This window comes from Cyprinodon tularosa, unplaced genomic scaffold (assembly GCF_016077235.1).
Source record: "Cyprinodon tularosa strain WSP-4 unplaced genomic scaffold, ASM1607723v1 ctg622, whole genome shotgun sequence".
Classification (NCBI taxonomy): domain Eukaryota; kingdom Metazoa; phylum Chordata; class Actinopteri; order Cyprinodontiformes; family Cyprinodontidae; genus Cyprinodon; species Cyprinodon tularosa.
This window is the reverse complement of record NW_024039366.1, coordinates 131,308-145,323: the sequence shown is the minus strand read 5'-3', so window position 1 is coordinate 145,323 and position 14,016 is coordinate 131,308.

Here is a 14,016-nt window from a genome sequence, read left to right as displayed (position 1 = left end):
AATCTAAATGTAGTGAATTTATTTATTTATTTTGGCAAACTGCTACTGTCACTACAAGCAGTGGTGGTTCTAGACCAAATGTACCAGGGGGCCAGGAGGGGGCCAGGGTGTTTTCATGGGGGCACAGAAAACCATGCTACAGTGTGTGTAATAATTACAGGGATATACAGTCAGAAATGTAGTATATTATACATAAGTATGTTATTTATCATCATCTACGAGCTCAGCCTCTTACAGTTTATTCTGAATGCTAATCGTGATTCTTGTAGCACAATTTCTAAAACTATTAATACCTATAGCAAAACCACTCACTGAGTTTGCAAAACTAAAAGCACAAACACTGCATTGCACTCAGTTTGCAATTTTGTAATACACATTTTGCAAAACTGTAGGCACAATACACTGCACAACACTCGATTACCAAATTTCCAACACACTCCTAGCTAAATTATACACATGTATGGCTATCATTAACACTATTTTGCCAACTGTCTGGCACACTTTCACATGTGAAAACTGTTTTAGATAATTAGTTCACTTTGCAATCAGCCTAAGCACTATAAATAAGCCACAGGTAAGCTGTCTATGTGGAGTACAATGGATGAAGAAGTAAGAGTGAGAAGAGTGAGAATCATCATAATTGATAATGACACCATCTTTCAAAATATACACAGTGTAAAAATTTCTTCACTAAGTCGTGTACTTGCACGCCACAGAATAAGAATGAAGCAAATTTACAGAGTTCCTTTCCAGAGAAACACAGAACATGTAAAGCAACTGCAATATGACTATGTGCAGGTAAGCTATAGTGTCATTGGTTCTGAATTTGGAAGTGCATACTGTAGTGCTGTGCATGGGCCTGATGTGATGCATTTGTTTTGTCTTGTCCAGAGAGTGATGGAACTGGAAGCAGATGCCATGGGAGATGAGCTACTTTTTGTAGATGAAGCCGGTTTTAACCTCAGTAAAACCAGGAGACGTGGCAGGAACATTATTGGACACTGTGCCATCATCAATGTCCCAGGACAACGTGGTGGTAACATAACCATGTGTGCAGCTATAAACCAAAATGGTATTGTTCACCATCATGCAACCATAGGCCCATACAACACTGCACACATTATTGCATTCCTGAACACCTTACATGACATGCTCACTGTTCAGACACCAGATATTTCATCATATGGGACAATGTTAGTTTCCATAGGGCTGCCTTGGTCCGCAACTGGCTTACAGACCACCCATTCTTCATGGCACTCATCCTCCCTCAATCCTCATCAACAGGTAGCCCTTTTACAGGCAATGGAGGAGGCATGTGGAGATATTGACCAGGCATCATGTCAGGGCTGGATACGGCATTCAAGAAGATATTTTCCCCGGTTCCTTGGACTGGAGGATGTCGCATGCGATCCGGACAAAATTTTGTGGCCAGACCCAGAAAGATGACATGATTCAATTCAATTCAATTCAGTTTATTTATATAGCGCCAAATTCACAACACATGTCATCTCAAGGCACTTTACAGTTCAACCAGATCATACAGTCAAATTGATACAAAGTTTTCTATCTAAGGAAAACCAGTTGATTGCATCGACTCAAATACAATCCCTCACACTAAGCATGCTTGTAGCGACAGTGGAGAGGAAAAACTCCCTTTTAACAGGAAGAAACCTCCAGCAGAACCAGGCTCAGTGTGAGCGGCCAAATGCCGAGGCCGACTGGGGTTCAAGGAGACAGAAGCAGAGATACAAAAAGCAGCTGTAAAAGGCGGCCCCGTCCAGGAAACACACAGCCAGGCAGACGAGCTCCAAGGCAGCTCCCATGCCAGAGGACGAAGACAGCACATCCATCCAGTCACGCTCAGAGAAACAGGACCACTCTGGAAAACAGGCCGATCTCCAACATCTATAAATGTAGGCTGATTGTTTTTTTGTTTTTTGTGAAATTACTATTTTGTGTTCTGACTTTGTCTTGGTTTTGATGAGTGTGAAGAAACAGCAATACTTAAAATTTGGATCCTTGTATGTTTACATGACACTATGATAAAAATAAAACCTCAAATTGACATCTGTTCACGGAGAAAGAGAAAGCCAGATGTGTTTTGTATTCATACCATCAGTGTGTAGTTGGCACATTGTGTGCTTAGTAGATGATGGCTTGTGTTTCCTGTTTGATATGAAAACACCATTTTTACAAAGGTGTGAAGAGTTACAGTTTTTTACAGTCGCTAGGATACATTTCTCAATACTTAGGTCACTTTTTCAAAACTCTTCACACAGTGAGCACAACAGAAGTATATGTGGGCTAAACTGTGGATCATTTATCATTGCTTTGGCACAAAATGCATTCAATGACTACATCTTTCAAATTACATTAATTCTTTTCTCACTTCGACACAAGAACCGCCAAAACTCTGTGTACCTACAGGACAATTTGCACATGCTTACATACTGTTTTCAAAACTGTTAAACTTATGTTCAAAACAATAACATAATACAAAACTGAATAAGACAGCAATTTGCTACATTTCTACAGGAATATTTTAATGAAATATATTTAACATCTTAAAATTAAATGCTATAAAAATAAGTGGACAATTGGACCAACCACAGCTGATTCTCATTGTAGATGAACATCTACACAGGTGTTACTCTTTCAATTTCATTACAAAAGGAGACAACTGCTGAATAGTTTTGTATTGTGATGTAAACATGGACCCAGCCAGAAACAGAGAAGTGGCTGAAAGAGGAAGAAGAGGGGCTGGGAGGGGGCGAGGAATACATATGCGTGGTGGAAGAAGAATAAGAGGAAGACCAAAAGCTGTAGTTTCAGATGAGATCAGAGCTACTGTAATTGATCATGTAGTAAATCATGGTCTCTCAATGAGAGAGGCTGGTCAGAGAGTGCAGCCAAATCTGCAACGCTCAACAGTGGCATCTATTGTTAGAGTTTTCCGGCAAACCAACAGGTAACTTGTATTCTGCAAGGGCATTTGACTGAGTTGCACATTACAGAAGTAAATAGACTTGTGTGTAATTGCTTCAGCATTTCTGCTTAGGACTCAACGGTTACCTCACACAGGTGGGAGAGGAAGGATGCTCACTGATGTGCAGGAAACTGCCATTGTTGATATGGTCATCAGAAACAATGGCATAAAACTCACTGAGATTCGAGACACAGTTTTGGCAGACAACATTACTTTTGCAAATATTCACAGTGTAAGCATCACAACTATTTCTAGAGTCCTGAAAAAACATCAGGTAAGGATGAAACAGTTGTACACTGTGCCTTTTGAGAGGAACTCTGAACATGTCAAGCAACTCAGGAACCAATATGTCCAGGTAAGATCACAATAAAATACAGAACTGTTTTTGAACAAAACACACACAAAGAAATTATTTTTAGGTAATGTTTACTACTGTAACAGCTTATGTTGCCTTGTGGATTTATTATAGAGAGTCATGGAGATTGAAGGCAGGCAAACGCCCCACATTTTCATCTTTGTGGATGAGGCAGGTTTCAACCTGGCCAAAACACGGCGACGAGGAAGGAATTTGATTGGGAAGAGAGCCACAGTGGATGTCCCGGGCCAGAGGGGTGCCAACATCACAATGTGCGCAGCAATATCCACTGATGGACTGCTGTTACACAAACCAATAATTGGGCCGTACAACACTGAACGTCTCCTTGCGACCCTGCATGATCTCTATGGAAGGGTTGTGCTAGGTGAGGAAAGGGATGCAGAGAGAAGAAATCCAGCAACATTTATAATTGTATGGGACAATGTGGCATTTCACCACTCTCGTGCAGTCACCGAGTGGTTTGCAGCCCATCCCAGAATGGTGTCACTTTTCCTCCCACCTTACTCTCCATTCCTCAACCCCATAGAGGAATTCTTTTCCTCATGGAGGTGGAAGGTTTATGACCACCATCCACATAATCAAATGTCCCTCCTGGACGCAATGAATGCTGGATGCCTGGACATATCAGCAGAAGATTGTCAGGGATGGATCAGGCATGCCAGAAGATTCTTTCCTTGGTGTATTGCCCTAGATGACATAAGATGTGATGTGGATGAGAACCTGTGGCCAAATGGAGAAGACCGAGTAGATTAGCATTACTATTGTATCTGTATCAGTGGATGATGTGAATACAAATTCTTGTGTTTTGGAATTACTCCTAAAAACAAATAAAAGACATAAAATATATTGAAGCATTCTGCATCATGTCTGATTCATTCCAGTAACCTCTATTGCAGTGAATTATTAACCGAGATTGTATAATGCTACATGTTGTTAGTGTTTTTTAGGTCATTGTTTTGTGGGTGACAAAGTGTGTTTGTTGGCTGTCAACCTTTGCTAGTGTTATGGAAGAATGTGTTGATTTGAGATATGTATGAAGTGATTTGGTAGTTTTAGTGCATTTTGAATGTTAAATGAACTGCTGTGCCAAGCTGAAAGTTGGTTTGGAGAACTGTGTGAAGAGTTTTGAAAAAGTGACTTAAGTATTGAAAAATGGGTCCTAGCGACTGTAAAAAACTGTAATCTAGCTGTGTTGCTTTTGCAAGAGAACTGCAATGTTTTAAGAATTGGGTGAAAGGTTTTCTTATTTGTGTGTAGAGTTTTGAAAAAATAGCCAATAGTTACAAAAATGTGCTTAAGCAATCAGAAAAAACTGTAACTTTAATATTTGCGTTGCCTTAGAATTCGTTATCTATAATTACATAGGAGCGGGTCTCGCAGCCATGGAGGCAGACATCTTTGCGCTACGGCAGCGCAGAGCCAACAAACTAGCGATTGCGAGATCGCACATTACGCACGTAAGTAACTACGGCAAGTTGAGAGACATGAACTGAGAACACAGACTAATGAAATACTATCTGTAAAATTATCTATGTAAACAAACCTCATCACTTGAGAAGGTAGGTGATGCGGACGTCGTGGAAGACATTTTGTCCCGTAACGCTCGCCGTACTGTTGGGGGGGGGAGAAGCGGTGGGGGGGAGATGTTCATGTTGCTGCGGTCTGCAGTCTGAACGTTAGATGGCGCTGAAAATTACACACTGTAGCTTTAAGATACCTGCATGAAGAGAAATTTCTATTCATTTAGGTTCAATAAATATTCTCTCTTAATAAGTCACTATACATTCGTAATTGAAGAAGTTTACATATTTTTGACTTAATTTATGCTAGAATTACTGTTTTCTATAAAATCTGAATTAGAACTCAATAAAAACTGATAAATTCAGCTCTAAAAATGGGAGTATTTTGTTTTTATTTGCTCTGAAAGAATAAAACATTTAGCAGATGAAAACTTGGATACTAACTGAATACCACTGAAGCTATCACCTCATTGTTTTTAAATAATTAGTAAAACAGGATTTGTAAAGAAAAAGAAATGAAATGGATCCAAAGGACCTCTCAGTAACCATGTCTGTTCCAGTGAAATTTAATCATTAGAATCTCTTTTAGTATTAGATTAGTACTGAACTGAAGATTAGTATCTTCAGTACAGGGCCATAAAAGGGGCCAGGTCATGATCTGCAGGGGCACTGGCCCCCGTTGGCCTCTGTCTAGAACTGCCCATGGCTACAAGCATGCTTAGAGGGAGGGATTGCGTCGAGTCAATGAGTCGATGCAATCAACTGGTTTTCCTTGGATAGAAAATTGTGAATCAATCTGACTGGATGATCTGTTTGAACTGTAAAGTGCCTTGAGATGTCATGTGTTGTGAATTGGCGCTATAGAAATAAACTGGGAGAATAGAGATAGGTCTGCTGTTCTTCCCAGTGAGTGCTTGTCTGCCATCTTTGGGTAAGGGAATCATTTTACCTTCTTTCCAGATAGTGGGAAAAACACCTTTTTATTAAGCATGCATTTAATATATGTTATATTGGATCATAAACATAGCTGCCCATAGGTGGATTAATGACCGGGCCTACCGGGCCCAGGCCCAGGGGGCCAGAGGCCCCAAGGGGCCAGGCCAACTTGGCCCCGCGGCCAGGATCCATAGAGGGTAAGAGGCCCCAAGGGGCCATGATCCATAGAGGGTAAGAGGCCCCAAGGGGCCAGGTCAACTTGGCCCCGCGGCCACGACCCACAGAGGGCTTGAGGTCCTAAGGGGTCAGGCCAACTTGGCCCCACGGCCATGATCCATAGAGGGTAAGAGGCCCCAAGGGGTCAGGCCAACATGGCCCAGCGGCCATGATCCATAGACGGTCAGAGGCCCCAAGGGGCCAGGCCAACTTGGCCCCGCGGCCACGATCCATAGACGGTCAGAGGCCCCAAGGGGCCAGGCCAACTTGGCCCCGCGGCCACGATCCATAGAGGGTCAGAGGCCCCAGGGGGCCAGGTCAACTTGGCCCCGCGGCCACGATCCATAGACGGTCAGAGGCCCCAAGGGGCCAGGCCAACTTGGCCCCGCGGCCATGATCCATAGAGGGTAAGAGGCCGCAAGGGGTCAGGCCACCATGGCCCCGCGGCCATGATCCATAGACGGTCAGAGGCCCGAAGGGGCCAGGCCAACTTGGCCCCGCGGCCACAATCCATAGACGGTCAGAGGCCCCAAGGGGCCAGGCCAACTTGGCCCCATGGCCACGATCCATAGAGGGTCAGAGGCCCCAGGGGGCCAGGTCAACTTGGCCCCGCGGCCACGATCCATAGACGGTCAGAGGCCCCAAGGGGCCAGGCCAACTTGGCCCCATGGCCACGATCCATAGAGGGTCAGAGGCCCCAGGGGGCCAGGTCAACTTGGCCCCGCGGCCACAATCCATAGACGGTCAGAGGCCCCAAGGGGCCAGGCCAACTTGGCCCCATGGCCACGATCCATAGAGGGTCAGAGGCCCCAGGGGGCCAGGTCAACTTGGCCCCGCGGCCGCGCCCCACAGAGGGCCTGAGGTCCTAAGGGGCCAGGTCAACTTGGCCCCGCGGCCGCGACCCACAGAGGGCCTGAGGTCCTAAGGGGTCAGGCCAACTTGGCCCCGATCCATAGAGGGTCAGAGGCCCCAAGGGGCCAGGCCAACTTGGCCCCACGGCCACGATCCATAGAGGGTCTGAGGCCCCAGGGGGCCAGGTCAACTTGGCCCCGCGGCCACGATCCATAGACGGTCAGAGGCCCCAAGGGGCCAGGCCAACTTGGCCCCGCGGCCGCAAGCCACAGAAGGCCAGAGGCCCCAAGGGGCCAGGTCAACTTGGCCCCGCGGCCGCGACCCACAGAGGGCCTGAGGTCCTAAGGGGTCAGGCCAACTTGGCCCCGCGGCCATGATCCATAGAGGGCCAGAGGCCCCGAGGGGTCAGGCCAACTTGGCCCCGATCCATAGAGGGTCAGAGGCCCCAAGGGGCCATGCCAACTTGGCCCCGCGGCCACGACCCACAGAGGCCCCAAGGGGCCAGGCAAAATTGGCCCCGCGGCCATGATCCACAGAGGGCCAGAGGCTCTCAATCATTATTATCAAAGCTAATTCTCAAATTGGATGGATCACACAACCTCACTCACATATTCTTTATCAATTATTAAAGGTTGTTTCTGAATTTTGATCACAGAACTTAATGCAAATATTCTTGATTGATTGACAAAGCTCATTCTCAAATTTTGATTACACAACCTTACTCTGACAAATTATCATTATCAAAAAGCTCTATCTCGAATTTGGATCACAGAATCTCACTCAAGTATTCTTAGCTGTGCCCCTCCCCCATCGAGTCTTTCATAAACCGGTCTGTTCTTTTAGAATCTCCTCATTTGGTATTTTGAACTCGTGAGAGACTGCTCAAAATTTGGTTTCCTTTCCCTCAGTTCAGACTCAGAGATAATTTGAAATCATTCAACAAGAAGTTTAACGCACACACACACACACACACACACACACACTTGAGTTGAGCATTACTTGGAAATTCTTATATTTTCCATTTTGCTGTTACTATCAGCATCTTCCCATTTTGTCCTTTTCTTTCAAAAAAGTTTACAGTCTGACATTTGTCACTGCTGTCAGTTAATAACTTTTTGGTCTTTGACCCATTTTGTCATTTTCTCGATTCGATCGTCACTGACCACTCTCTCCTGTCTGGCAGACATCGTTGCTGCCATCATAGCTAACAAGCTGCCTGCAGATAGCAACATTTTGGTGTCCTTTTTGGTGCTAACTGTGTCATGTCTGTGTTGGAAAATCTAGGGTTAGAGCTGTCAAATTGCAGGGGGCAGGCTTATGATAATGCCAGCAACATGTCAGGGAGGTATAATGGGTTGCAGGCTCACTTAAAGAAAAGCAACCCATTAATACACTATATTCCATGTGCAGCTCAATCTTTGAATTTGGTGGGAGTCAACAGCATTGACAGATGTGGAAATGAAGTCTCTAAGTATTTTGACTTGATTCAGTCTATTTACAACTTCACAACTGCATCCACACACCGATGGGACAGGGTATTTGGCAATTCCAACATAGATCTCACACTTAAAGCTTTATCCAACGCGCGTTGGAGTTGCCGTGCAGAATCTACCAAAGCACTGTGGCAGAACTACAGTAAAATAAAAGCAGCACTACAGGTTATTTCCACTGATGACACAGAGAAACGAGACACACGAACTGAAGCTGACAGTCTAGTGCGGAAGCTGGATTCACTTGAGATGGCCTTCATGGCAGGCTTTTGGGACACTGTTCTGTCCAGATTTCAGGCCACAAGTCTGCAACTTCAAAAAGCAGACATGGACCTTGGTACAGCAGTTAGATTGCTGGAATCTCTGCGCACCTTTGTTCTCTCCCAAAGAGATCTATTTGATCATTTTGAGCAGAAAGCCTTAAACATGTTGGGTGGCACCCCATCTTACAGGGCTGAACGGACGAGGAAACGTAAAAAGTTTGCTGATGAATCAGCATCCCCAGATGTTGTGCTTGAGGGAAGGCAACTGTTTCAAATAGAGACATTTATTGCCTCTATTGATCAACTGAGTTCAAGCCTTAATCACCGTCTGGAGGCCTACAAACATCTGAACAATTTGTTCAATGTCCTTTTCTCTTTGGATACAGAGTCCAATGCTTCAGTCCTTCACAAGGCCAAGATTCTCACTGAATCATACCCATCTGACCTCAATGAAAGTCTTGGACAGGAGCTTATACAGTTCAAATCTTTTATACAGCTCAACAACACTGATGAGGAGAGGACCCCTTCAGGACTGCTCAAAACAATAATACATTTTGGACTACAGCCTACGTTTCCTAATACATACATTGCGCTACAGATTTTTCTCACTCTACCGGTCAGTAACTGTGAGGGAGAACGCTCATTCTCTCTTTTGTCAAGAGTAAAAAATGAGCTGCGCACAAGAATGACTCAGAAAAGATTAAATGCGTTATCTCTAATGGCAATTGAGAGTGAGCTGACAAGAGAGTTGGACTTCAATGATGTGGTGGATGATTTTGCAAAATTGAAAGCACGAAAGAAACCCCTTGCTTAAAGGTGCACTGTGTAAGATTTTTAGGTTATTTCCAGAATTCACCCATTCACTAATGTTAGGCTACCTGTTTTCATGAATACTTACCACCACCATAAAATTCTAAGTATCCATTATGACTTGGAGAATTGCACTTTCGCCATTTCTGGGAAGTGTCACCTGGATTGTGAAGATAGGATTGACTTTAGGCAGAAGCTTGGTGCTTTCTCTGGCAAACTGAACCTCAAGCTTCATTCTCTGCAGCTTTGCATTCTTGTGCAGACTTTCATCCACAAGGAACTTTTCAACTTCCCCACTATCGTGAAGGGGCCATCAAAAGATTTCAGTGTGTCCAGCATGTCTAGTCTCTTACTCTCCTTTCTTTGAGCCATCTCTTGTTTCTCATCTGCCCTACTCTCAAATTTTGCCTTCATGAATTTACTCCAGTTGAGTTCAACCTCCCTTTTTGCTTGTGCTGCTGCCTTGAAACCTCTGAAGCTCCTGGCACTTCTGTAAAATTATTGACCTATTGACTGCGTTCAGTGTGCCCAACTTCTTCAGTTTGTAGTCCACCTTGCCACATTGTCTCTCCATCCCAATGTTGTGCACAGGGGTGCCATCAATGTTACTAGCCTGTTCACTGACAGGGTCCATTGGGAAGGTCTCCTCATCCATCTTCTGCCTGGCCAGGACAGTCTTCAGATGGGGCAGCGTGAGATCTGTCAGCTGCTTCACTTCATCCAAGTATTCGGCAGCCACGTCTGACACTGAGTTCAGGACATGTCCAGTGCCTGTCCAGCCACTATAGCATTCTTGGAAATGGGCTATCTTGACCTGCATGCAGCCCTTGTACCATGAACTGGCCTACACCTTTCTTTGTGGTGCTCTCCGATGCATGTTATCATTTTACCTTTCTCCTTCTCCTCAAGCTTAACCACAAATAGATACAGACTTTGAGCCTCAATTTGCTGCACAGCTGCTGTTATGCCAAAGTGCTTTCCTAAGATATTATTTTATTTTTAATGATAGAAGCGAGGAAAAGGGGGCAAAAATCATGTTCGATTTAGTTTTTTGGGTGGGGTGGGGGGTTTATTTCATGATAGCTACCAACTTCCAATACATAATATCTCTCAAATGACCCAATGCACCATCACTGAAGTGGGCATAATGATTTTCCAAAATGATTTTCCAAAAATCAGTAGATACCATCTTTTGTTTCATTGGACATTGATTTGCAAATCAGACTATGTTCATATCCCCAAGTAAAAAAATATCAAAATTCACATCCGAAACTCTGTCAATTAACACAGAAACATTGTTCTGGTATTGCATATCTGAGCCAGTAGGTCTATAGCAGCATCCAATCAGCACCAGTATAAGGCTGGTTTATGCTTAGAAACCAGGTCGTCAGCATTGGTGTCGTAGGTAGTGCAGATGTGCCCCATCCCTTCTGCAGAAAACCGGGTGCACCTCTGGGTGCACCTCTGGTTCTCACGTAGGTGATCGCAGACAGTGCCGCAGACAGGAGGCCTCTGATTGGTCAAATCTACATCCGCTCTACAATTCAATTCAGTTTATTTATATAGCGCCAAATTCACAACACATGTCATCTCAAGGCACTTTACAGTTCAAACAGATCATACAGTCAAATTGATACAAAGTTTTCTATCTAAGGAAAACCAGTTGATTGCATTGACTCATTGACTCAAATACAATCCCTCACACTAAGCATGCTTGTAGCGACAGTGGAGAGGAAAAACTCCCTTTTAACAGAAAGAAACCTCCAGCAGAACCAACCACTTTGCTTAAAGCTCAACCTCAGCTTTTAAAATTATACATACAAATGAAAGTCTCCCAGTCACCATCTGCTTCGCTAAAATGTGAGTACACTATCTGAATGGGTTAGAGCTGGCATGAGGAATCGCACATTTAAGGCCAATTTTGATTTTTATAGAGGAAAACCCTTTTGTCAAAGCTGATGTACACATCTTTCAGGCCCTATTTCATGTAAAACAAGCTTTACAAATAAGAGTCCTGGACACACATGCTGAAAAAAAAATATATATAAACAAATGATGTCAATATATGGTGCCAGGTGTCTGATCTTTTTCAATTTAAGTAATGAAAAAAGGTTTAGGATCTGACATATTGTTAATTTCCTTTGCTGAATAAAGCTGTAAAATGCTATGTAACTGTTGGTAAAGGTTAAACAGAAAAATAGCTCATAACTGCCCCTTTCCTGATTTAACTTCATTAAGATATTTTACCATGAATGCTACAGGCTCTTAATGCCTGCTGAATTAAACCTAGACACATATTCTAATGCACACACTCATCCTTTTTTATGTTAATGACTGAAATGTTGAGATCATAACTTTCATTGTCTATCTGAGGTTGCCACCTTTTATAAATGAAGATGAGGGACACCTATGCCATGGGTTTAGCCCCTTTATCAATATTCCATTTAAGCTGCACACTTGCACATTTGCGCACTGTTCACACATTCTCAGCATTTCTGCAGGGAATAAAATAAAATCCAACATCAACTGTTAATCAGTTACACAAATACAATTTTTTTCTATATAACTTTCATAATATCATCCGTTTCTCAACTTAAGTCCAACAATGAAAATGTGAGTGTGACTTTTTTTTCCTTTGATAAATTCAAGAACGTGATGAAGCTTAAAAGTAGACAGGTTCAATCAGCACACTCTCAGATCTGGAGACTGCAGCAATTAAATGTGAGGAGCTAAAGGACATCTCAGAGCCTGAGGATATTTTTGCTTCATTTCAAGCATCTAGCTATGATTGTGAAAGAAGATTCATTTTAAAACATAACAATTAAATTATAATAAAGTGCCATTTGCACACGACACTTCTTGTAAAACAATATATGTCTACTGTTTAATCTACCACATGGCACTAGCACCTATAAGTGGTCAGTTTGTGTGCAGTGTATGATTTAGAACTATTTAGATATATATAATAAATTTTAAATATTGTCTGTGCTGAATGCTCATAAAAATGTACTATAAGATCTACAAAGAAGCAGGAAACTCATTTGCATGCACAAAATAGATGCTGAAACATCTTTTAAATCTGGAAAATCTAAAAAAAGAGCATTTTATATTGTCAATATTTTTATTTTGTTGTATTAATTTTTACAGTTAGTATGATTTTCTCTTTAAATAACCACTTATATTATCAAATATACACAATAATAAAACAATTATCATTAACTCCACATAAACAATCAACAGAACCACAATAAAATTTAGAATCAGAATTACTTTATTAATCCCTTGCGGGAAATTCCTTTCTTGCAGTGCAACCTTTTACAGAAGAGAAAAAAATAAGAATGTAAGTACAATAGAGCAAAATAAAATATATTATATTAAGACAGAATAAAATAAGTAAAACAACAACCCACACATTAAAATTACACCCCTCCCATATAAACGGTGTAAAATGAGATATAGGATTAAAATAAAATAAGACTTTATTTATCCCTTGGGATTACTCCTTTAGGGAAATTCTGAAGGATAAGAATAAAATAAGAAAAGGATATGAATAAAATTAAATAAGGATCTCAGTATATACAATCAACAGTAATATATAATATTCTGCATCATATAAGTCTCAGGAGATGCTCAGGATATGAAAGGCTGATGCTGGGGATTCAGCTTTCTTATGGGTCTGTTGTCCTGAATCCTGAATGGTTTGCTGTGTGTCAATGTAAACACTTGCCCACATCCCAACATATTTCAAATGTTTTCCTCACCCCTACTGACTATGTTCAGTCAAAGGTTTGTTGCTTACCATTAATGTCTGTATTTTTGAAAGAGTTTCCTTCTGAGGAAATGGAGGAATAGCAAGTGTGGAATATCTCCTACTGGATAAATATGGGAGAAATTGTTTTACTGCAAAAATAAAGGACCATCCCTTATTTTAAGGGACGGGTGGAAACGGCCTACCATTTTTGCAATAATCCTGTTTTTTGTTTCTTTGTCTTTAGGTTAAATTTATTTTAAAATGTCCATATGATGTCATAAATACGTTTACTTCCACTGATGAGAAATGCAAACTTCTATGCCTCTTTTTTTTCCTTTGCCAAGTTTAATCATGTTCTCTGCTTTCAATTGAGGAGGACTTTTGAAATCCTTGCTCTCACACTTAACTCTTGCATAACTTGACTCATAGTTGAGTTACCTAATTGATATCACCTGTTCTGAGACAGAAAATTCAGAAAGCCAAATGGGTTTATTTGTGATATCTCCTCTACATTCAGACTGAGAAAAGCCTTCCTTTAGAAATAGGCAGTTAAGTTTTTTGTGTGACCAAATTTTTCCTGTACATCATGGCATCACATAGTGATTGTTATGACATATTTTCAACATAACAAAATGCTGACGCGGAAACATTGCTAGCTTGTGTGCTGCTGGAACATCACAGCTTTTAACCCCAGCTGGTTTTTTGAGGTCTATCATCTGATAAAAGCTCTGTTTCATAGCTTTTCATTCTTGTTGCAACATAGTTGATGATCCTGTCTGGGGAGGTTGTTTTTTTTTTTTCTCCAACAACTGGCTC